At 37.1% G+C, this 22,985-nt stretch overlaps 1 pseudogene; it reads left to right on the top strand.

The window, feature by feature from the left end:
- The first annotated feature begins 2,375 nt into the window (after window positions 1-2,375).
- Window positions 2,376-5,110, top strand: LOC149194761 (transcription factor MYB46 pseudogene; annotated as a pseudogene).
- Window positions 5,111-22,985: the final 17,875 nt, after the last annotated feature.

Raw genomic sequence — 22,985 nt, 5'->3', positions numbered from 1 at the left:
ATATTATAATTAAGTTTCATTAAATTAAGTTTGACTTATGATGATAAAGAAAATCAAAATCAAAATAAAAAAAAAATTAAATTAAATTAAATTAAAGTAATATAAAGATATTGTTTTTTTTTTCAATTTTTAAATTTAATTGATTAAATCATATTCATTAATACATAAATAAATTTAAACAGAAAAATTATTGATTGTTATATTAATAAATAAAAAAGTCACATAGATATTCATAATAATATAGAAAATTTAGTGACAAGAAGTTTTAGGCCATCAAGTTATGAAAAAAAGAATATAGGTTGTCAAAGAGCTTTGCACGGAGCATCAATTATAGTCCAGTAATGGGCAACCACTTATTACTATACACGTCATCAAACCCTAACAAAATTTGAAAACAAAAAGGACACAAGGCCTACAAGGAAGACCCAAATAAACACTTGACAACTTTAGAATATACTCTCTAATTGTAGACACTTTAGAGCGAACATTTTTTCCCAGAAAATGTTGGCTCTTTCCATATATTTTTTGTTAAATCTAGCTAGAATTTTAAAAGAATCATATTAAAGAAGTGGAATTTGGGATCTACCAGGAATTTTTGATGATTTTGAATCTATTTCTAATATTAAAATCATGATTAAAACATTAAAATTTTGGGATTTTGTAGTTAATAGATGTATTTTATGTAAAAGGTAGATGATAGCTACTTTAGATTAGTTTAAATGGTTATAGAGTTAAAAATCTCCAAAACCATCTATGTTACATAGTAAATTATAAATTATTATACATTAATTATACAAAATAGGTTATAGGATAATCATACACCCTAGTTTAAGGTGTCTAAATATAAAGTATACTAGATATTAATCATAAACGTCATTTTAAAGTAGCTAAGTGGAATTTATAGCTTTTATTATGGTTAAGTTATTATATATTAATTGTACACCATATATTACATGGTAATGATAAACCCTAGTATAAGGTACTGAAATTTCTTATTTTCTTAATTAATGTTGAATAAAATAAGAATATGATGTTTTTGATTTATTGACAAAGTCTGAGAGAGATTTACATTGCTATAGAGTTAAATACCTACAAAACCAAGTAACAAAGGAAGCCTATTCGCATTACTTTGGTATATGTTATGAGAAGTTTAGGTTGAATAATGTGAGGTTTAGACTACCTAAAGTACTATAAGGGTGAAATTGATGTCCTTCAATCATTATGATACTTTCTTAACCTCTTCAAACCGTATATGATATCATCTCATGGAGTAGAGAGATATTGCACACAACAAAAATTACACTTCGATGTTTTTATTGACCACAAAGGTTACATATATGACGTAAATTACTGAGTTAATATATCTAGATCAAGACTACAATTCATATATTGGAAACAATAACGTCTAGATTAACTCCTCATAACTCCTAATAACAACTACAGGTGCTATAAAAACATTACTTCTAATAAAATTTATTTTCACAGTTATTAATTTGAAAAATTAAAAGCAATCTAAATTTTTAATCAAATTAATAACCATCTAAATTTTTAATTAGCATATACATTAACCAATATAATATAAATGAAAAATAAAATAATATAATATAAAAATATAAATATTAAAAAACATAAATATATATGGCAAAAGTGACCAAACTTAAATAATAATTTTACAGGTAATTAGATAAGGCTTTGGTTCGACTATTCACTTTGATTACAAATATATCTAAGCTTATGGAATTACGTGCTTGTAGATTTACCTAATATCACATATCTTTTATGCTCATAGTAAAATGTGTAGTTCTCCATTAATATGGTTAAATAGACTAAGTTGCCTACGTAGTATATTGATTTAGTAGATGTGATCACCGGGTAGGAAAAACGTGTATGCCAAGATGAAATAAGCTTACCAAAATTAAAATCCCAAATCTGTGCAGTATCACATCATTTTGAATAATTATAGTTTGATAATTCTAATTAAAATTATATAAAAAATATCACATTATTTTGAATATTTATAGTTTGATAATTCTAATTAAAATTTGGTTAAAAAAAATAATCAGCTCATAATATCTAATAACCGTGATTTCATAATTATAAGATAGATATCATTTTATATAATTTTTTAAAAATCAATGGTTTAAAGTTAAAAAAATAAGATTTTTAAATTTTAAAAAAATTAAATTTTAAAATTAATTTTAATATAATAATGTTTTTTTGGGACCAAAACCCCATTTCAATATAAACCTGCCCCCTCGCGTAATGTTTCGGATAAAGACGTCATCAATAACGAATCAAGCGGCTTTAAATATATTGCACGATAAACGCTGCGGTGGGCTGGGCTGTGGGAGGGTGGAGAGATTCGCCCAGAAAAAATGAGGTGCAGGCAAAAGCAAGCTGCGGTACGTGAAGCATTCCTTGCAACTTCCTCCGATCCAAACCTAAGAAACGGTCTGTGGTCACCTGAAGAGGATCAGAAGCTTCTCTCTTATCTAATCGACGGACGCACGCCCCGCTGCTCCTGGACTTCTGTCGCCAAGCAGGCTGGTAAACACCCACTCCTATCTAAAATTTAATTACTTGTATCTATTCCATTCCATTCGATTCAATTCATAGGAGTACCGTATAATATGGTCTTTGTTTTTTTGGTAGGTTAGGTAGTATTATTTCTAACCTAAGAATATTAAGGTAAATTTGCTATAGTTTTCGATTTATTGCATATTTCGAGATTATAATATGTAAGAGAACTTTTTCAGTTGACATCTGTCATAATAATAATCAGGACACTATTCCATAGTCTGTGTGGTACAAGTTCTAAATTGTCAGTAATTAATAGTTGGCTTGAGTCGGTGACAGTCGGTGAATTCACGGTAGATTCTACTGCGGATTTTCTGTATAAAAATATATGATTACTAATCAAAACGGGAGGGTTGATTTTCCGAATATTCAGTGATTGGATGGACATGGTCAAATAATTAACCAGGCCAATGTAAGTCTAATTACTAAATATTGAGCCAATCAGCGATCGAAATAGGTTTAGGATTTAGATTACTATGATTGAATTCACCTAATTCAACATTTTGATAATAGAGCTCATCCGGAGATATAACTTGAAAATTTATCAGGAAAGTTATATGGATCTCTCCACCTTACTATTGATAACCAGCAGATAAAAGTTGAAAATTTATTAGAAAAGTTATATGGATTTCTCCACCTTAGTATTGATAACCAGCAAATAAAAAATATATGATGATTAATCATAACTCCAGGGTCGAAAAAGTCCATAATTTTATATTGAAAATAAATTCAAAATTACATGCATGGGATGTGGTTAAATTCAACTAAGTTAGAGCTGATATAGATTCCTTATTCTAAGTCCGGCCATTCGCTATTTCTCTTTCTTAAAATTGATAACCAGCATTCAAAAATATATGATGATTAGTCAAAACTGTAAGGAAAGCAGTCGTTTTATTTTATATTGAAAATATTCGTAAATTCAAAATTAGATGTACGGTTTGTGGTTATATCGTTTTGATAATAGAAATAGTCGAAATTTCTTATTCCTTATTCCATGCTCCACCATTTGCCATCAAGTTTTTACTTCTATAGATATGACAAAGATATATTTGAATAATTTAAAGAGTGGTGTAATATGAAATTTCTTCATATTTTTTTCTATTTTTTAATGACCAACGTTAAATGAACAAAATGTTTACCATGAAATTAAATTATATTATATTTTTATATTAATTATAATAATAATTTTAAAATAGTATTATTATTATTAAAAGAGTAAGTAGTAAGCATTTTTGTCATTGCTATCACATAGTGTAACTTTCAAAAAAATTATAACTGCTATTCAACCTTAATTAGTGCCATTGACAAAAAAAAAAAAAAAAAACTACCTACTTGACTTAGTATAAAAGCCTGCAAATCTTATTAAACAGAATAAACTAACATTATTTTGATAGGTATTTTATTTCTATAAACTATTGTTTTGACAAAATACATAATGGGCAATTTTATTATTATTATTATTATTAAGTCGGTCTAATGATTAAGAGGATGTGTTTCTTCTTAAATTTCTCTACGAAGATTTGATTGCTAAATTCATGAAGGCATACATATTGTACGTCTTCATAAACTTGAAAAGTAGAGTATATATGCCTTCATGAACTTAGCAATCAAATCGTTGTAGAGAAATAAATCATTGTAGAGAAATAAATCTCTTGTCGTATAGACAAAAAATCTCATACACCAATTTAATATAATCCATTAATTTTTCCATTAAAAATTAATGAATAATTTAAATATAATTAAAAAATTATTATATATAATTTTGAAAAAATAATATAAGTAAAAAGTATTATATATAATTTATTAAGATAAGAATTACTAAAATTTACAATAGTTGCGTGAATGTCTTTGATTTTCGAGAGCTATATTTTTATTCATGTGTTAAAATGATATTTTAGGACATCGTTTTATAATTTTTTAACGATATTAATAAACTATTTAAGTTTCTGAACATTTAGTTAAATTTTTTAATATTTTAATTAATTTTTTAACCATATTAATAAACTATTTACGTTTTTGAACTTTTAGTTAAATCTTTTAATTTTTTAATTAATGTTATGTTAATTTTTAAAAAATATATCATTAATATACCTGTTTCAGCGGCATGAATGTGATGAAAAGGTATTTCCATCACCAAATAATGATGTGAATCTCATGTAACAACGTTTCTCTCCCATTCATTTATCCACAGCTCTCCAGAGATGCGGGAAAAGCTGTAGGCACTTTAAGCGAGGAGCATTTTCACGAGAAGAAGAACGACTCATTGTACACTTTCAATCCATTCTAGGCAACAGGTTTCTGTGTTTCTTCAAATATTGATGATATTTCACATTTCATTCCTGGCTCGATGTCTTCATTAATTTCCATGGCGATGGCGATGCTGAACAGGTGGTCGCAGATCGCCTTACATTTGCCGGGACGCACGGACAATGAGATAGAGAATTAGTGGAACTATGCATCAAGAAGAAGCGCAAGCCGTACAGTGACGCCATGCCCGCAGGACACCAGACAACTTATAACACCCGCAATGTAGTGCCCACGCGAGAAAAACCATTGTGTGGTCCTGGCCTTTTGAGAGGTATATATTTCTTTAAATTTAATATTAGAAATATTTATATTTGAAATTAAAATTAAAGTTTAATATTAAAAATAATATATTTCAAAATAAAATTAAAATTATTAATTTTAATGTGTAATATATGTTTTTTAATATTAAATTTGAGAAAATATATACATCTTCAACAATTTGGCTTCTTAATTATTAAATTTCAAATATATATAAATACTCAATACATATATATACTTCATGATAAAAATGATATTTAAATATAATAGTAATGTTTTGGTTATTTATTTGCTATACATTAACTCCGTTAACGGGAATTATATCTATCCAAAAATAATTTATTATAATAAGAATTATATATATTTTTTTAAATAAATTTATTTTTTGTTTTCAATTTTTTTCCAAATTTATATTTAGATATATAAAAAGTTAGTTTAAACTTATTTTATTTAAAGCAAATATTAAAATGTTTTATTTATAAATGATATTGTAATAATTTTTTATTATTAATATTTAATGTTATTTTTCAATTTCATGTCCATTAAAAATATACACATTATTTGTTTGTTTGGTTAGATAATGTTAGTGTTAAAATGACTTGTTTGTTTGTTGGCTAATGGCACTTGTAAGATGACTAATATATTTAACTTCTGTTTGAGTAATATCTAATGTTTCAAAATCACTTCAAATTGTATTGGTGTGATTTAATCACTTCAGATTGTAGCTATTAGAATGATTAGATTATTTTCCACTAGTTTAAAATAAGATATCTTAATAAAACACATTATTACTATATATTCTACACCTCTCTATTATGCATCTCCATTATATTAAATCTTAAAAAATATTTCTCAATATAATGAAATACAAAACATTTAATAGTTTTATTTCATTTTATTTATATTTATAAAATAAATTTATTATTTAAAAATATTATAATTTAATTTTTTTAATTTGGTGCTGGTAAATATATTTCCACTTTCAATCCAAGGATAAGTTTGAACTCGACAATTAAACCATATATATACCATAATGTTTGTTGTTCTGGTTAGTTCCATAACTATGAAAATGAACCCTTCACAACAACCCCTATATAATGGCCTCATTTTTCAATTTTCTCGGTGCATTCACTAGGGATGTTATCGATTGTGTTATTGGAGGGGAACATGTCAAATATATTGACCTTTGGCGGAATATATATACCCTATTATAGGTTAACTGTGATATATATTATAATTAATTATAATATAATTTATAATTATTTATAAATATGAAGAATTATTTTAGTTATTATTAATTATAGAAAATATAATGAACTAAATCATTATGTTTAATTTATTATTTATATATTTAAATTTATTAAAATAATTTTAATTGTAAATAAAAATTTAATTATTTATATTAAATATAATTTTAAATAATTTTATTATTAATTTTTTTAATTATAATTAAATATGATTTTTTTAAAATATAATCAATTATAATAATATTTAGCTATAACTTTTTGGGTGAAGTGTCGATTCTTGAGATAGACTCACTATATTAATGAAAAATCGTATAAGGTAGATGTGAGGAGGACTACACATTTGTTATTTCATTATGTAAGACGTAATGTTACGACCCTATTTGTAGGACCTGCAGTCCTTGGTCGTGTTTTGGCTTGAAGTGCAAGCTCAACATAAAACGCGCGAAGGTGTTATGAGTGTGTGGAAGGTTGGGTGAACAATTTATATATGTGTGGGAGCGTAATGGAACACCCACGGGCTGACCAGCGAACAAAGTAAGGCCGACCTTACTTGGGAGTGTTTGAGGGAAGGCCGATTTGAGCTTTGAAGCATTTGCGATGAAGGTTGAGGGCGTGGGCAGGTCGGCTGGGCAACCACAACCTTTCTTGCCACTCATATATATTGGAGGTGCATTGGAGCTCATTCAACCATCGCTCATCGCTCAACACATAAAGACTTCGCTCATGAAGAAGAGAAAGGCGCAGAACTAGGGGTGGATGCAGCAAGAGGTAAAGGTGAAGTTTGGCGATGCACCCATTCTTGGGCATGGTCACACAACGTTAAGTGTCGTTTCTTGGATTTGGGTGAAGGGCGCAAGTAGAGGTCACCCACCGGTTGAGAAAGGCATGCACGGGTGTGGTGCCTAGGTTGTGCGACGACTTGGCATGGGTTCTTGGGTGACTCAGGTGAGAGCCCGCCCATCGTGCAAGTGTGCACGGTGTGACTTTTGGTGAAGTGTTGAGATTGTGAACAGAGGTGTAACTCATGCAGAGGCACCCGTGGGTGGCGACTTGGTTACGACGAGTTGCGCCCAAGTTGGGCAAACAACACGATCATGCGACGAGGTGAACGAAGGGTTGGTGAGTCGTGCGGCAACCGTGCGAAGGCGCCGATGAGCTAGGCAAACGAGTTTTCCGAAGATTGTAAATTTGGCTAAGTATGAAACTTGGAGTTTCCAAGTATACTTGTAAAGCTTTGTAATATTGAAAGACTGTATAATATATTATCGGGCAGACTCATTGTTCAGGGAGTTACCCCTCCCTTTATACTGTGCAATTGTGTTCTTCATGTATAATTGCTGATGTTAATGAATGTGTATGGATGTTCATTGGTATGAAGGAAACATTAATAATACTCAGTTACGAAACACAAACTAAGTAGGATAAGTGGTTAGGCGTAGTCCACGAACATAAGTATTGGTGAAAAGAACGTGTTCGGTGGTGCCGCACCTCGCTAAGAGCGGTTGAAAGACTACCGCCGGCTTGGAGGCATGACACTATACCTGTGGTAGTCTTTCAACCAATGTAGAGCTGGTGCAACAACACTACATTTTTCTTTTCATGAATACTAGAGTGTATGGACTACACCTAACTCCAACACTTAGCCAATTTTATCTTCAAGTGTTAACAATGCAGTGGAATAACATTTACTTTAATTATAATTCATCATCATTATGAAGTGGAAATCATAAACCATACAAGTATAACGCACATATACTTGGGAGGGGTAACTACCGTAAAGTCTGCACAAATATATATAATAGTATGTACAATATCTTACAAATTACAAGTTATTACAACCATGCTACCAACTTCCTTGACCTGCAAAATTTCACTAAGTCCCACATCACAATCTTTCAGCAACTCAGCTGCCTATTGCCCATACGCATTCTCCTGAAGAAACCCCAAGTTTCTTTTTGAAATACAAATTTAGAGGTTGGAATTCTCGTTGTGTCACACACCCTATCGTGCCCACTAACTTCTGTAGTCCACTGATTCAACATGCTGCAGACTACCTGACCTACATGTCTCAGTTGTGTTGGTTGCCCAATCACAGCGCCCTGTCATTGTACCAATCATTCGTCACACTTATGAACTATGTCTACATGTTACATCTATCATAACTCTGTGCTGTGGGACTGCTACATGTTTTCCTGAAGGACTTTCACATTACCCAACTCTCGTGTCACCCACATCTGCAGATCCATTACCGATCACATCACCCTACCCCTATACCAACCTTTTTTCTCACTTCGGCACGTTACAACCATCGCAACTCTATGTTGCGGGTCTACTACCGGTCGGCCCAATGGACATCCACATGACCTAACTCTCATGTCACTTGCATCAACAACTATGTTCCCAGTCACCTACCTGTAGTGTGGGTGCATGGCCTACACGACCTACACTTGACCTGCGTACAGAACGAACTCCAAACTTGTTCGCCCACTAGTTCTCTTACTTTGCTTCTCTTCAGCCTTCGCTTTATGTGTGATGGCTCTCCAAGCACCAAGCTCATTGCCTGATGCTCTACCACAACTCGACCAACTTATATTTATACATGTCACAAAGCATGTGGACTACCAAGGGTCGGCCCACCCATAAACCATATTGGCCAATCCATCTCCATAACGTCAACCCGCCTATATACTCAAGTTGGGCTTCACATATAAACTAGACCTAGCCGTCGCATGATTTGGCCAACAAATAAACTCATCACACCTCTCCATCGCAGGTTGCTCAAGTCACCCAGATTCTCCACCCATTCACCCAACTCACCCGTTGCACATTGCTTGATTCGTCCAACTTGCTCGACGCCCGTTCGTCTCGTTGGCTTGCTATGGGCATGCACTCGGTCGATGCCTTTAACTGACACACTCATCGTGGCACATCCTCATTGCACAATCTCATCACACCTCCCATCGTGCACTCGGTTGCATAAAACTGAAAGTCACCTCCAACCTATGTTCTCCACTAGATTTGGTCAACATGGGTGCTTGGTGCACATGGGCACGCCCATTACAACCCAGTCGCATGTTTACCTGACTCGGGGGCCTAACATCGTCCCCAACTCTAAATAAGGTTTTTGTCCCCCAGAATTCCATCATATCATCGCAAAGTGTCGCTAGCTTCAACATCTCCAAAATTTCCATGTTGCCCATGTCTTCTCCATCATCACACAAAGCATCAAGGCTCATGACTCCATTAATGGGAAAATATCCTCAATCCGTGATCATCAACCACATCTATTGCAATTTTCACATGATGCCCCGTCATGGAAGGCTAGTCCCTCCAACTCAAGATACATGTTATCACTGCAACATATACCATGTCAAATCATCATGTATCCTTTTCATCTGAAATATTTCCATGATACTCTAACTCAGATCGAACACATCTCAGCACACATTCAGACCCCATGACTCAAACCAATCTAATGATTATTCCAACCATCACACTCAAATCATGAGAGTGCACCTCCTCATGCCATCATCGGTCGTTTCTCCAGCATCCTGTAACATACGTAACTCAACCAAGGAATCTCCCATCTCCATCACAATGTAAAGTAAGCGAAGCCTAGGTCCATGAAGTAGTCTCCATCTCATCCACAACATGTTGTCCATGATGTTTGTGTCGATGTGATATATATCAATCAAACACATCTATCCAAGAATCATCATCCATATGTGAGACGCTCATCTCCTCAAATCAATTAAGAGCTCCTCCCATCAATAAACTCTTAATGTACCATATCCAGGTCCATGAAGCAACCTCCATCTCATGTACAATATGTCATCCATCAACTTGTCAAAGGGTAAAGTGCATACATGCCTCATCATCCATGTGCTACCTATGGTCATAGACGAATCAACCAACATGTCTATCAAAATTGGCTAATTCTCATCGACTCATTATCATTGCAAATACATCAACTCCAAAGTGTCTCATCTCTATTGCGTCCATCAAGTCACTCCCCATGAACACACCCCATAAATCTGCCCAAAGGTATGCATCCCAAACTACATCATAGATAGGTACACCTCTATCATCAACTCTTCCATTACTCAGATACTCCAAGACCACTACAATATAAATTTTTCAGTAGTTGCAACTCTCTCAAGTCATCATGAGCTCCCATGAATCATCTCCATCAAAATGAAAGAATACATGTCTTGGTCTCTATTGGAACTACAAGATGCCTCTGTCCTCTATGTGGTATGAATACTCTCATAGGTTGCTCACAAAACATCCATGGCCTTATTGTACAAATGTGCACAACATCCCCATCGGGTCATCTTTAAAATGTCCCCATGTCACATCAGCAAGTCCATCCACACATCTCTTCCTTGGCACTCCTTCATGGATGCCCATAAGTGACATCTATGTAAGTGCTCCTACATAATGTCCTTGCATAATGCCTGTCATGCTCCATTTATTCCACTCGATGTCCATGACTCTAGCTGCCCATGTTGTCTATTTGAGTAGACTCATCACAACATTGGTCATCTCATCCTGGACCTCGATCATGTTTAGTTCCCTCAGTTAGTTAAACCATATATCACATATCATATTAGGTCATAGGTCCCTTCCATCATCGATGTCTCCCTCCCAAAAGGATCACCAAGACTACCTCTTGATCTCAGCCATGAAGAAGTCCACCCAAGTATCATATCATCATAACTCTGGTGTGCCCTCTCTCGAATCAATCCATGAGTCATGTTGATCACTTAGCCAATTCTCCATATGGCTAAGCATGACTCATCTTGTGCAATAATCATCATGTTCCACTCTTGTCATGGTAATTTGCACCACTTGTCATAAGGTCACAAATTTCCCCAATAAGATTTACAACATCTAATGTGCCTTGCTTGACCAATGTACAATGTGTTACTGTAGTCATCCATGGGAAGGTTTTCCATCACATCAACAAAATCCCTTTGATCATCGTTGCATATGGCCCATCTTCTAAAAGCTCCATTGAAACACAAGCAACATCAATACTTATTTCATCATGAGGTCCCTCCATGTGAGTGCCTTCGTCCATCGATAACCGCAATCTATATTATCCTGGTCCAACTTGGTCGAATGTAATCATGCCAAGTTCGTCCTCCATCGTTGTTACATCTGCAACATCCTCTTCCTCACATATCATGGCTTCTTCTAACTGATCACAATCTGTAGCTACACCCTCTTCATTTCCCAACAAAGTCAAAGAAGCTCTTCTTTCACATTCCCTTCCAAGACTTCAAGCTCATCTTAAATCCACGCGTTTTCATCTCCCATATGCCTCGACCTGTATAAAGTCAACAAGAGCCTCCCATGGAATTCTTCCCAACATGCCATGTATTTTCGTTTAGCTTGGCCCAAGCACAATGCTTCACCCGTGCTGAACTTTGCAGCACCTAACTCCTCAAGCTTCAATACCAATTGTAACCTTGTCATTGTATGCTTCAAATCTTAAATCAACAAAGCCCTGTGAAAAGAGCGATCTGATACAATCTATCATGGTCCTATACATGTGGTAGTCTTTCAACCAAGATATAGCAGGTGTGGCACCACTACACTTTTTCTTTTCACCAATAATAGAGTGTATGGACTATGCCTAAATCCAACACACATACAATTTTATCTTCAAGTGCTAACAATGCAATGGAATAAAATTTACTTTGCTTACAATTCATCATCATTATTATGCAACGGAAATCATAAACCCTACAAGTATAATGCACATATACTTGGGAAGGGAAACTCCCGTAAAACCTGCCCAAATATATATAACATTATTGTAAAATATTTTACAAATTACAAGTTACAACAACCATGCTACCAACTTCCTTGGCCTTCGCAATTTCACTAAGTCCCATGTCACAATCTTGCATCAACCCAGCTACCTCTTGGCTACATAAATTCTCTAGAAGAAATGCCAAGTTTCTTGTCAAACTTCAAGTCTATAGGTTGGCTTGCGCTTTGTTTCACATGCCTTTCCATGTTGACTAACTTCCATAGTCCATCCATTCACTGTATTGTACACTACCCACCCTAAACATCTCGGTTTTATTAGCTGCCAGGTCGCAGCACCACGCCATTGTGCCAACTCTCTGTCATACTTCCGCATCATGCTCGCACTTTACACCCATCGCAACCCTATGTCACGGGTTTGGTACCCTTCCACTCGACAGAATTCCACACGACCTGACCCTCATGTCACCCATGTCCGTAGCTCCATTCTTGGTCGCCTAGCCATAGTGCAGGCGCATGGCCTGCACCTGACCCGCCTGCAACTCGAACTCCAAATTTGTCCACTATCGATTCTCTTACATTGGTTCTCCTCGGCCTTCACTCTATCTACAATGGATCTCCAAGCTCCAAGCTCGTTTATTGATTCTCTACCACGACACACCCAACTTCTATTTATACATGTCACAAATTATGTGGACTGCCAAGGGTCGTGACCCTTCAAGGGTCGACCTGCCCATAAATCATGTCCACCCACCCACCTCCATAATTTCAAACTGCCTATATACTCAAGTCTGCCTTCACGTACAAACTCGGCCTACTCGTCACATAATTCGACCAACACATAAACTCATCACACCTCTTCATCATGGGTTGCTCGAATCGCCTCGATTGGCCACACGTTCGCCCGACCCATGCGTCGCACATTGCATGACTCATCCAACTGGCCCAGTGCCCACTCGTCTCGTTCACATGATGCCTTTAACTAATGCACTCACCATCGCGCATCCTCATCACACAATCTCATCGCACTACCTATCGTACACTCAGTGGCACGACTTGGTTGCATAAAACTTAAAGTCACCTCTAAGTGGCATTCTTTACCTGAGTTGGTCAACATAGGTGCCCATCACACATAATTGCACCCATTACAACCCATTCGCACATTTACCTGACTCGGGGACCTGAAACATAAGGTGATATGCTCTATGTGGCTTGTGAAACTTCATTCACTCTCTACCAGAAGTTGTGCTGGTAAGGTAAGGTGTTTAATGACACGTTCTTGGACTGGTAAAATTTATATTAGGCTTGTTCAATGGAGGTTTCTCAATATTGGTTTGAGCTACTGCAGTTTGGATGGGTTCTTTGGCTCTCAGATATTCTTGGAGTGGGGGTGATTTCAATGTCTCTTCTCCATCCACTATGTTCACTCTTCAGAAATTGCAAGTTCATTTACCGACACCCATTTCTTCTCTCCTATCTGTGGGTTGTAGTTTTTTGCAGGGAAGGCTGGCTGGTCCTGGGTTCCTTTCTAATGGTGCTCAGTCAATTATCATCTAAGCTTCTTTCATGGTTAAGGAGGTGCCTCGGGCCTTCTCTCGTGGTCAGTCTTCTGATATTTCCTCTGTCTCTTGTCTTATCCTTTCTCTTTGTCCCACCATCTTGTTGGGGGACTCTCTACTGGGTTTCGGGGTGGAATTAAGATGATAAAGGTGGTAGTGTCGTTTTGGCCTCGTCTCCTTCATGTGTGGTCAAATACTAGGTTGCTTCTTTTTTAAGTTGGGTAATTTTCGTTAGTTCTGAGAGGTCTCTAGAGGGCCTGGTGGTGTTGTCTCTAGTTAGTCTCTCGACGTTTTTGGATCTGGGGTGTAGAATGGTGGCCTGCAACTCTTCCCTCTAGTGTTTCCCATGTTTGTGAAGATGTAGAAGCATTAGTTTGGCTGGTGTCGACTCCAATTGAGGTTGAAGTCTTCTTCTTCCCTATTTGTGGGTGATGGCAGTCAGTTTCGTAGGGCTGGTCATTGCTGGTTGTTGCGGGGTTGGCGTAAGTCCTTTACTAGCGTTCGGTTTGGTTGAAGGGTCTACAATGTGATGGGGGTCTCGTCTTGGGGTATCTCGGTGAGCTGGGGCATCTTAGGAAGAGCATTGGAGGTGATGTGGGGGGGTAACCCTCTAGCAAGCTTCAAGTAGGGAGGATGTCGTAGCTAGTGTGGTCAGAGCATCGATTGGAGCTCGAGGTGGAAGTGGGGGTGAAATCTCTAGGCGAGGTGGTTGTGGAGTTCTTGGTAACAATGCGGGAGTGTGAAGACTGGGTAGGAGGTCGAGGCATGCGAGCGTTTCGGGGCATTTTACTATTGGCTGACCAACTAGTCCTGCAGCTCTTATTAACGTGTTCCAATCTATTTTGGAGCATCTAGAAGCTCATGAAAAGTCTGAAAAGGAAAAATAAGAGGTGGTAATCACCACATTTAATCAACTTCATTACTTTCAATGCTATTACAAAGAAAGGATTATAGTGGTTTGGTTGGGGGAAAGCTTGCTAGCAGAAAAGGTTGAGAAGTTGAAAACATGGCTGGCTCACTTTGAGAAACATGTTAGAAATTCATATCACCCTCCTCCCCCTCTAGGGACTGGGCTAAATAATCAAGCGTCAATTACCTCTCATGATAGATTATGGTCATTGGTTTCCTTCTGGTCTTGTTTCTTTTTTGTTGCTTTTGGCCTGTTAGGATTTGGATTACTAATTTTCTTATCCTACTGTTTCTTTGCAATATGGTGATAACATTGGTCAATAAACTTGGTCGAGGTGATACCACTTGCATTTTGATACCTATGTACTACTCTTTTGATGAATTAATAGAATCTTGACTTACAATAAAATTATTTAGCTATAATTAATTTCACAATAATATAAAAACCTAAAAGGTTTTACTAAGAAAAATATGAAAATATAAGCACTTGACACTATTAATATCATTATTGTGATTTTTCGTATTAAATTATAATAATAATATTATAAAAAAATTTAGATTAAGTTTTCTAAAATGAATAAAAAATAATTAAATTATATTGAATAAGTGTAATATAATTGAAAAATGAAAATATTGTTTACTTATGAGAAGATTTATTTAAATTCATTTCAATTTTAATTTATAAAATAATAAGTAGAATCAAATTTCTTAATCTGTAAATTTTTAATAATTTATTTATTTTATATTAAATGATTGAAAATTAATACATTATTTATTTAATAAATACAAACTTAATATAAACATAAACTTGCTTAATTTTTTAAATGTCACTGTGTACCCTTATCCACTATCAGATCAAATGTTAGACAATTAAAATGTTTTAGAACATTAAATTTGTTATCTAAATACCTAACTAACTATTATCTAACTACCTAACTAGCTCACTAAACCCTACACCTCTCTTTCACAGTGCTATGAAATATTACCATCTCATGTGTCTCTCTCGGAATGCAAAGTACAGTGGTGGTAACCTATAACATTTGAGAAGGGATCAAGTATTGTGAACGATCCAGCAAATTAAATCCTTCTCTCATGCAGTGGGGCAAAATTTTTACTGGCATTTTTCTTTTAGATCGACTGCAAATCCATCCAGAGGGTTTCTTCGGAGTTTTAGAAGCTTTGGTTGGTTATTCTACATGCAATTTTGCAGCCAAGGTGTATTCCTATAGTACTAATGTGGTTCAGCATCTATCAGTTTTCAGGTTCATTACCTGGAGAATCAACCCCAGTGGGCTATGCTGGATGATAATGAAAATTGTCTGCAGGGTGTTGATGTGTGCATGGGTGTTCATGTCGCCATGAACTGGGGTTCTTCGAAGCAATAATTTTTTTGCGGATAATAGTAACTAGAAGGTATGTTCATGGTTTTAGTTTTTCTTGTTTTACAATACTTCTTGGTTTACGATACTTCTTACTGCTACCAGTAGAGGCCTTGGAAGCCTCGTCCAAGGGCTGGAGATCGCAAAATTCTAGTTCACAAGTACTTTTTTTTTTTATTTTTACACATGTTTCATTCTTGTCGTTTTTAAATTATTCTCTTAACAGTGTCCAATATTTGGAGGGTGAGGCACTGAGCTTACATTTGAATGGTTTTGTGTCTTTTTATAATCATTTGAATGGTTTTTTGTGTTTTTAGACTCATCGGTACCCATAAGTGAAGCAGTCGTTGGTGAGATAGATAAGACTACAAGAAATAGAGGAATAGTAAGGGAAAAATAGTGCACCCATGCTAAGTCAGTGAGCCGCATCTACTCAGCATGTCCCCCTGGCCAGCAGATTGCTGGTGGTTTAGGAATGAGAGTAGTATTTCTCGGTTCCAATGAACAGAGACTGGAATTATCAGAAGGCACTGGTGATTTTCTACGACAGAGGATGGATAATGGTAATGCTATCAAGAGGAACCCATTAGTTTAATGTTCTAACCCCAACATCTCGTGTGAGACTGTCAAATGCTCTGGTTCTAACTTTAATGGTAGATATTAACTAAAGTAATTCTTGAGTCTTCATTGTAGGTATTGAAGAAAATAATTTTTGTTTTCTCATTACAGCCTGTTACAATTCTCCTTCCAGGAAGTATAGTACAGGATTTGAACCTTAAAGTTCATAGCTGATAAGTATTTGTTTGTTTGGAGTAATTTTGTTTGCCCATGCAATGACAATGTTTAGTGAGTTGTGGTCGTAGTGTAATGGAGCCGTACGACCATACTTCAGATGATTCAAAGCTACGAATTCCCTCTGAATGGGCTTTTTAAATGTGTTGGAAAACCTGTACAGATGGATCTAGCTAGTAAAGGTTGAACACAAAGCTTTGCAGAGCAAAAACACTAAAAGAAAATCGAAAGAACAAAAGAATGATTCATGAGAAAATAGGTTACAATGCTCATGATATAGCATTACTGGGTGAAGATCCCAAGGTAATGCACCATAGTGGTGATCAATGAGAAGACTCAACACCTGCAACAAGTTCCGGAGAGAACTAGCCAATTGCGGAGTGAAAGAAGGAGCAAATCAGGGAGTAAATCATGCAGAAGAATTAACCAGTTGCGGAGTTAAAGAATGAGCAAATCAGGGAGTAAATGATGCAGAAGAACTAACTAGTTTCTGAGTTAAAGAAGGAGTAAATCATGCAGAAGGAATCTTGCATGTAGTCCCATGCTCTAACTAAGAGTGCGTATGTAGGTGTGTAGTAGTTCCAACACCCCCCATGAACACCACTATGGGGAAAAATAGAAAATGGGCCCTGGCAACGAAGGCCAGAGGTCACCCAAAACACAATGCAACTTGTACTAAAATCGAGGAAAGAGGGAAAACCTCGTGGGAAAGCCCCCCCCTCAAAATACAATGTAGTCAAAAGAAAAGAGGAAGAAAAGATAGTTGCTAAGCAATTGTGTCCTTCACTCCAAGACGATCGCGTAGAGAGCGAAACTTCTGCTCAGTGAATGTCTTGGTGAAGATGTCTGTAGCTTGTTCTGCTAAAGGATAGAACTGTAAATCAATGACCCGATCATGTACTAAGTCTCTCATGTAGTGCATATGGATATCTATGTGCTTCGTCCGCTGCCACTGTACTGGATCCCTGCAACATTTGAGAGTGCTCTGGTTGTCACACCAGATGGCAATGGGCTGGTGGAACTGGACGCCCAACTCAACAAGGAAGTGTTGTAGCCATGGATCCTAAATGGTGATGTTGACTACTCCATTGTACTCAACCTCGGCTGAAGAGAGAGCAATAGCAGCCTGCTTCTTGCTCGACCAACAAATAGGGCCAGACCCTAGACTAAGTAAATATCCAGAGGTGGACTTGCAATCAATAGTGTTGTCTGCCCAATCAGAATCAGTGAAGCCAAGGAGATTCAATGCAATGCCTGCTGTATAATGAATCTTGAAGGTGATGGTGCCTTGCACATATTAGAGGATGCTCTTGGCAGCATTCCAGTGTAGCTCATGTGGCTCCTGTATGTATCTGGAAACTTCCCCTACTGCATATGAGAGATATGGTCTGGAGTGGGTGAGGTACAATAAGCTCCCCACTAGCTATCAATAGAGAGTGCTATCAACTAATGGAGTGTCACCTCCATCTTCAAGGAGGACCCCAGACAGAAAAGGATTCAGTGCTGGCTTGCAATCAATCATGTGAAATCTCTCGAGAAGATCACGTGCATACTTAGCCTAAGAGAGTTTGATGCTTGTGGCATCCTGGCCGATCTCAAGACCAAGAAAGAAGTGTAATGGACCCATCTCTTTCATCAAGAACCTATCATGCAAGGCCCTGTTAACTGCAGCAATTGTTGAAGCTGAGCCGCTGGTGATCAGGAGATCATCCACATACAAAACTAAGATAAGAAGAGAATCATGTGTCCTGAGCATGTAAACATTCGGATCAGACTTACATCTTTCAAAGTTTTGTGATAAGAGAAAAGAATCCATCTTTGCATACCAAGCTCTCGAGGCCTACTTAAGGCCGTAGAGAGATTTCTTCAGTCTGCAAACCAAAGATGAATCCTGAATGAAACCATGTGGTTGCTCCTTGTAAATCTCCTTTGATAGGTCTCTGTGAAGAAAGGCATTCTTCACATTCATCTGATGTACTTCCCATCCATGGGCAGTCGTAATGGCAAGTGTAAGGCGTATGGAATCAATTTTTGCTACGGGAGCAAAGGTCTTGTCATAATCAATGCCATGCACATGTTGGAAGCCTTTAGCTACTAGCCTTTCTTTCCGTCTGGTGATTTTCCCGTCTGTAGCACTCTTGGTCCTGTAGATCCATTTGCATCAGACAAGTTTCCTTCCTGAAGGAAGGGGGACTAGATCCCAGGTCTGGTTCTCGAGGAGGGAGTTATACTCCTCCTCCTTTGAAAACTCCCAAGATGGATGCCCAGCAGCCTCATCATAAGACTCTGGATCACAACAATGAACCAAATGACAATGCCAGGATGGCGATGGTTCAGTGGCAGTGAGGACAAGAGGAGGCTCAATAAACTCTGAGCTACTTCTCTGCAAATCAGAAGTATCCCCCACAAGACCATTTATAGCAGCTGGGTGGTCTTGTGCATATATCTCATGTAAGCTCCTTGTTATCTCATTTATGACAGGGGAATATGATTCACTGTTGGAAGCCCGATCTGGGCTTGGATGTGGATCATCATATGCATGCATTGGATTTGTATTTGAAGACTTTGTCTCTGCATCTGCATGGTCTACCGTGGCATCTACATCCTCTGTATTTGCATCTGAGTGTACTGAGTCATCATCTCGCACATGAGGTAGATAAAAGGTGTCTGCATGCAGCAATTGAGGTGCATGCGAGAGGCTTTCCTCAAATTTAGCACTTTGTTCAATTATGAGCTTACCTGTATAGGAAATCAGGAGTCGATATCCCTTTACACCATCAAGCTATCCAACAAAGATGCACTCAATGCTCTGTGGATCAAGAGCTTTCCTCTTTTCAGAGGGGATCCTGGCCCATGCTCGGGAACCGAAAACACGGAAGTGGGTGACCTCCGATTTAGTGCCGCTCCAAGCCTCAAAGGGGGTCTGATCCTTGATAGACCTATGAGAAGATCTGTACTGGATGTAGTTAGCACAATTAAGTGCTTCAGCCCATAGCTTATGAGGCAATGATTTAGCATGCAACATGTAGGAAGCCATCTCTTTGAGAGATCGGTTCTTTCTCTCAGCAACTCCATTTTGCTACAAAGTGTATGGAACTGTGTACTGCAACTGTATGCCGGATTGAAGGCAAAGGTTTCGAAGTGCTGTGTTAAAATATTCCCCCCCATTGTCTGTATGGAGGGCTTTGACCTTTATCTCTAATTATGTCTCAACTAGTGCTTTGAAATCTTCAAAGTGCGCAAAAACTTCAGATTTGGCCGTGAGAAGATACACCGAAGTATACTGTGAGAAATCATCAATAAATGTAAGCACATACCTTGCTTTGTTGATGGAAGGATGAGGAAAAGGCCCCATGAGATCACTATGGATCAGATCTAGAGGAGAGGATGTTATGTGAGTCTTGACGGTGTCAAAATATTCTCTAGGATGTTTGCCAAGGACACACCCTTCACAAACTCCTTTGGAGAAACTGATATTTGGCAAGCCTTCCACCATCTCATGCTTGCTTAGTCGTTGCATATGTTGGTAATTTAAGTGACCAAACCTCTCGTGCCAAAGCCTACTACTATCATCAGCATGTGTAAGCAATAAGGAAGATTCAAATTCAATAAATTCAGAAAATGTATACAGTCTGGCTCCATTGTTTACCTCACCAGTTGCAATTTTGGAACTGCTATGTAGGTCACATATGTTCACTGCATCTGGAGTGAATTCCACTCTCTTTCTGGTGCTGGAATGAGTGATCTGATAAACTGAAAGTAGATTTACCGAAAGTTTTGGACCATCAAGCACATCTTCAAAGCTTCCATGTAAAAGTTCCACTCTACCTTTTCTAGTGACTTCAATAAGTGAGTCATCTCCCATGAGGATGCGAGGTCCTTTGCATGCATCCAAAGAGGAATAGACTTCCTTTGCAATAGCCATATGATGTGATGCACCAGAATCTATAATCCATGCATCAGAGGAAGAATTAATTGCAACTAAAGCATGAAAATTGTTACATTTCCCATGTGGCGGATCCTCAGTTTTCTTCTTGGCGGCCCGAGGGATGTGGTCCCCAAGGTTGTGCTTCTGAAGGATTTCTGCAATTTGGTCAATTTGTTTCTTCATGCAAGAGGATTTTGGATGGAATCTTCTTTGAGAGTAGGTGCATCTATTTCCTTTCTTCCCTTTCTCATTTCTCGAGCCGGAGGAATCATTGAAGGGCTTGGTGTACCCTGCCTTATTTGGATGGGAATGCGCTTTTCCCTTATCTTTTTGCCGCTGATTTTTCTGATTTGAATCAAATTTGTGACTTTTATTGTGGCTGCCATCATGCATAGCAAGTTCATGCCCTTTTGGAGGTTTGATTTTCCCCATGCTAATGAGTTTATCTTGCTCAAAAGTAAGGGACTCCATGAACTCTTTGAGAGAAGGCATAGTGTAGGATTTACCTGTTGCGAGCCTTACTGAATGAAATGTAGAAACAAAGATGGAGTATTCCAATCGGAGCTTTGACATAATAGAGAGAATTTGGTGACTCTCCTCCTTGGATTTGTCAATTCCACAACCCTTGAGTTGCAGCAATAGATCATTATATTTGGTGAAGTCTTGAATTCTGTCATAGTTCCGTGGATCCAATGACAATCGCTCCACTTCGAGCAGGTGTCCTTTCATCTCATCCTGTTTCCCGTAGAGTTCTTCAAACTTTTTCCAAATCTCATTGGGAGTATTGCAAGCGGATAGATGAAACTGCAACTCTGGAGAGATGCACATGCATATGGATCCATGGGCCTCATCCATACAGTTGAGGTACTTGGATTTCTCTATGGCTGAAGTGGGTTCCACTTCTGCAGCGATGGTAATCCTGTATAACCCTTTTTGATCAAGGTATTGAGCCATTTGGTCCTTCCGTTCGTGACAGTTGTACGGTGTTAGGATCGATGCTTTGGGAAACTCCATTTTTCTGTCGATCTTCGATCTCCAAGCTTTAATACCTGGAAAATAAAGTACTCGTGCGCCTTTTATCTAGTAACCTGTGGGCTCTTATACCATGTAAATGTGTTAGAAAACCTACACAGATGAATCTAGCTAGTAAAAGTTGAACACATAGCTTTGCAGAGCAAAAACACTAAAAGAAAATCGAAAGAACAAAAGAATGATTCATTAGAAAATAGGTTACAATGCTTATGATATAGCATTACTGGGTGAAGATCCCAAGGTAATGCACCATAGTGGTGATCAAAGAGAAGCCTCAACACCTACAACAAGTTCCGAAGAGAACTAGCCAGTTGAGGAATGAAAGAAGGAGCAAATCAGGGAGTAAATCATGCAGAATAACTAACGAGTTGCGGAGTTAAAAAATGAACAAATGAGGGAATAAATCATGCAAAAGAACTAACCAGCTGCGGAGTTAAAGAGGGAGCAAATCAAGGAGTAAATCATGCAGGTGTAGTAGTTCCAACAGTCTTTGGACTTATCGACTTCCACCTCAATTTCTGTGGCGGAATCTTCTAATTAGGTTAAGTGAAATCGATGAGTAAGACCATTACTATCAGTATAGGAGTATCTTTTTGCGGGTTTCATTGCAATTATTAATCTCCATGGATAAAAAGGTCGGTTATTGTTTTCTTCTTTCTTACCCATTTTCAGTTGGTTAGATGGCATAACAAACATTAATTTCGAATTATTATCGTGAATGATGCAGAAATAATGATTCCCTGCGTGTGAGTCTTGGATTTTCTGGCTTCGAATTCTTCTTTCTTACCCATTTTCAGTTGGTTAGATGGCATAACAAACATTAATTTCGAATTATTATCGTAAATGATGCATAAATAATGATTCCCTGCGTGTGAGGCTTGGATTTTCTGGCTTCGAATTTCATTTTTCGTTAGAATCTCCTCGCTGAGTCGAGCGAAATCACTTCCCTTGTAGAGAAATATGTTACTATTAGAAAAATTCCATATTATATATTTGTACTTCTACGGATCAGTTAAAATATTTATGGATCACAACCCTAAAAGGTTTTAGAGCTTAATGTTGAGGACTTGCGCTCGAAGCCATTTGGTTTCTCAGAGACCTCGCTTAACGGACGCGATGATGAGCTTCTCTACTAATTTGTTTTTCCGTAATATACACACGATTGCAAAACCTCCCATCAAACAACACTTGGGAAAAGGTAGATAAAGAGTAGTAAAAA

The sequence above is a fragment of the Pinus tabuliformis genome, chromosome 2_2, assembly GCF_031772625.1.
Source record: "Pinus tabuliformis cultivar Carrire ecotype Pingquan chromosome 2_2, CPIR1, whole genome shotgun sequence".
In the NCBI taxonomy this organism is placed as follows: Eukaryota; Viridiplantae; Streptophyta; class Pinopsida; order Pinales; family Pinaceae; genus Pinus; species Pinus tabuliformis.
The sequence above is the reverse complement of the archived record's forward strand: the minus strand, read 5'-3'. Positions and strand labels throughout refer to the sequence as shown.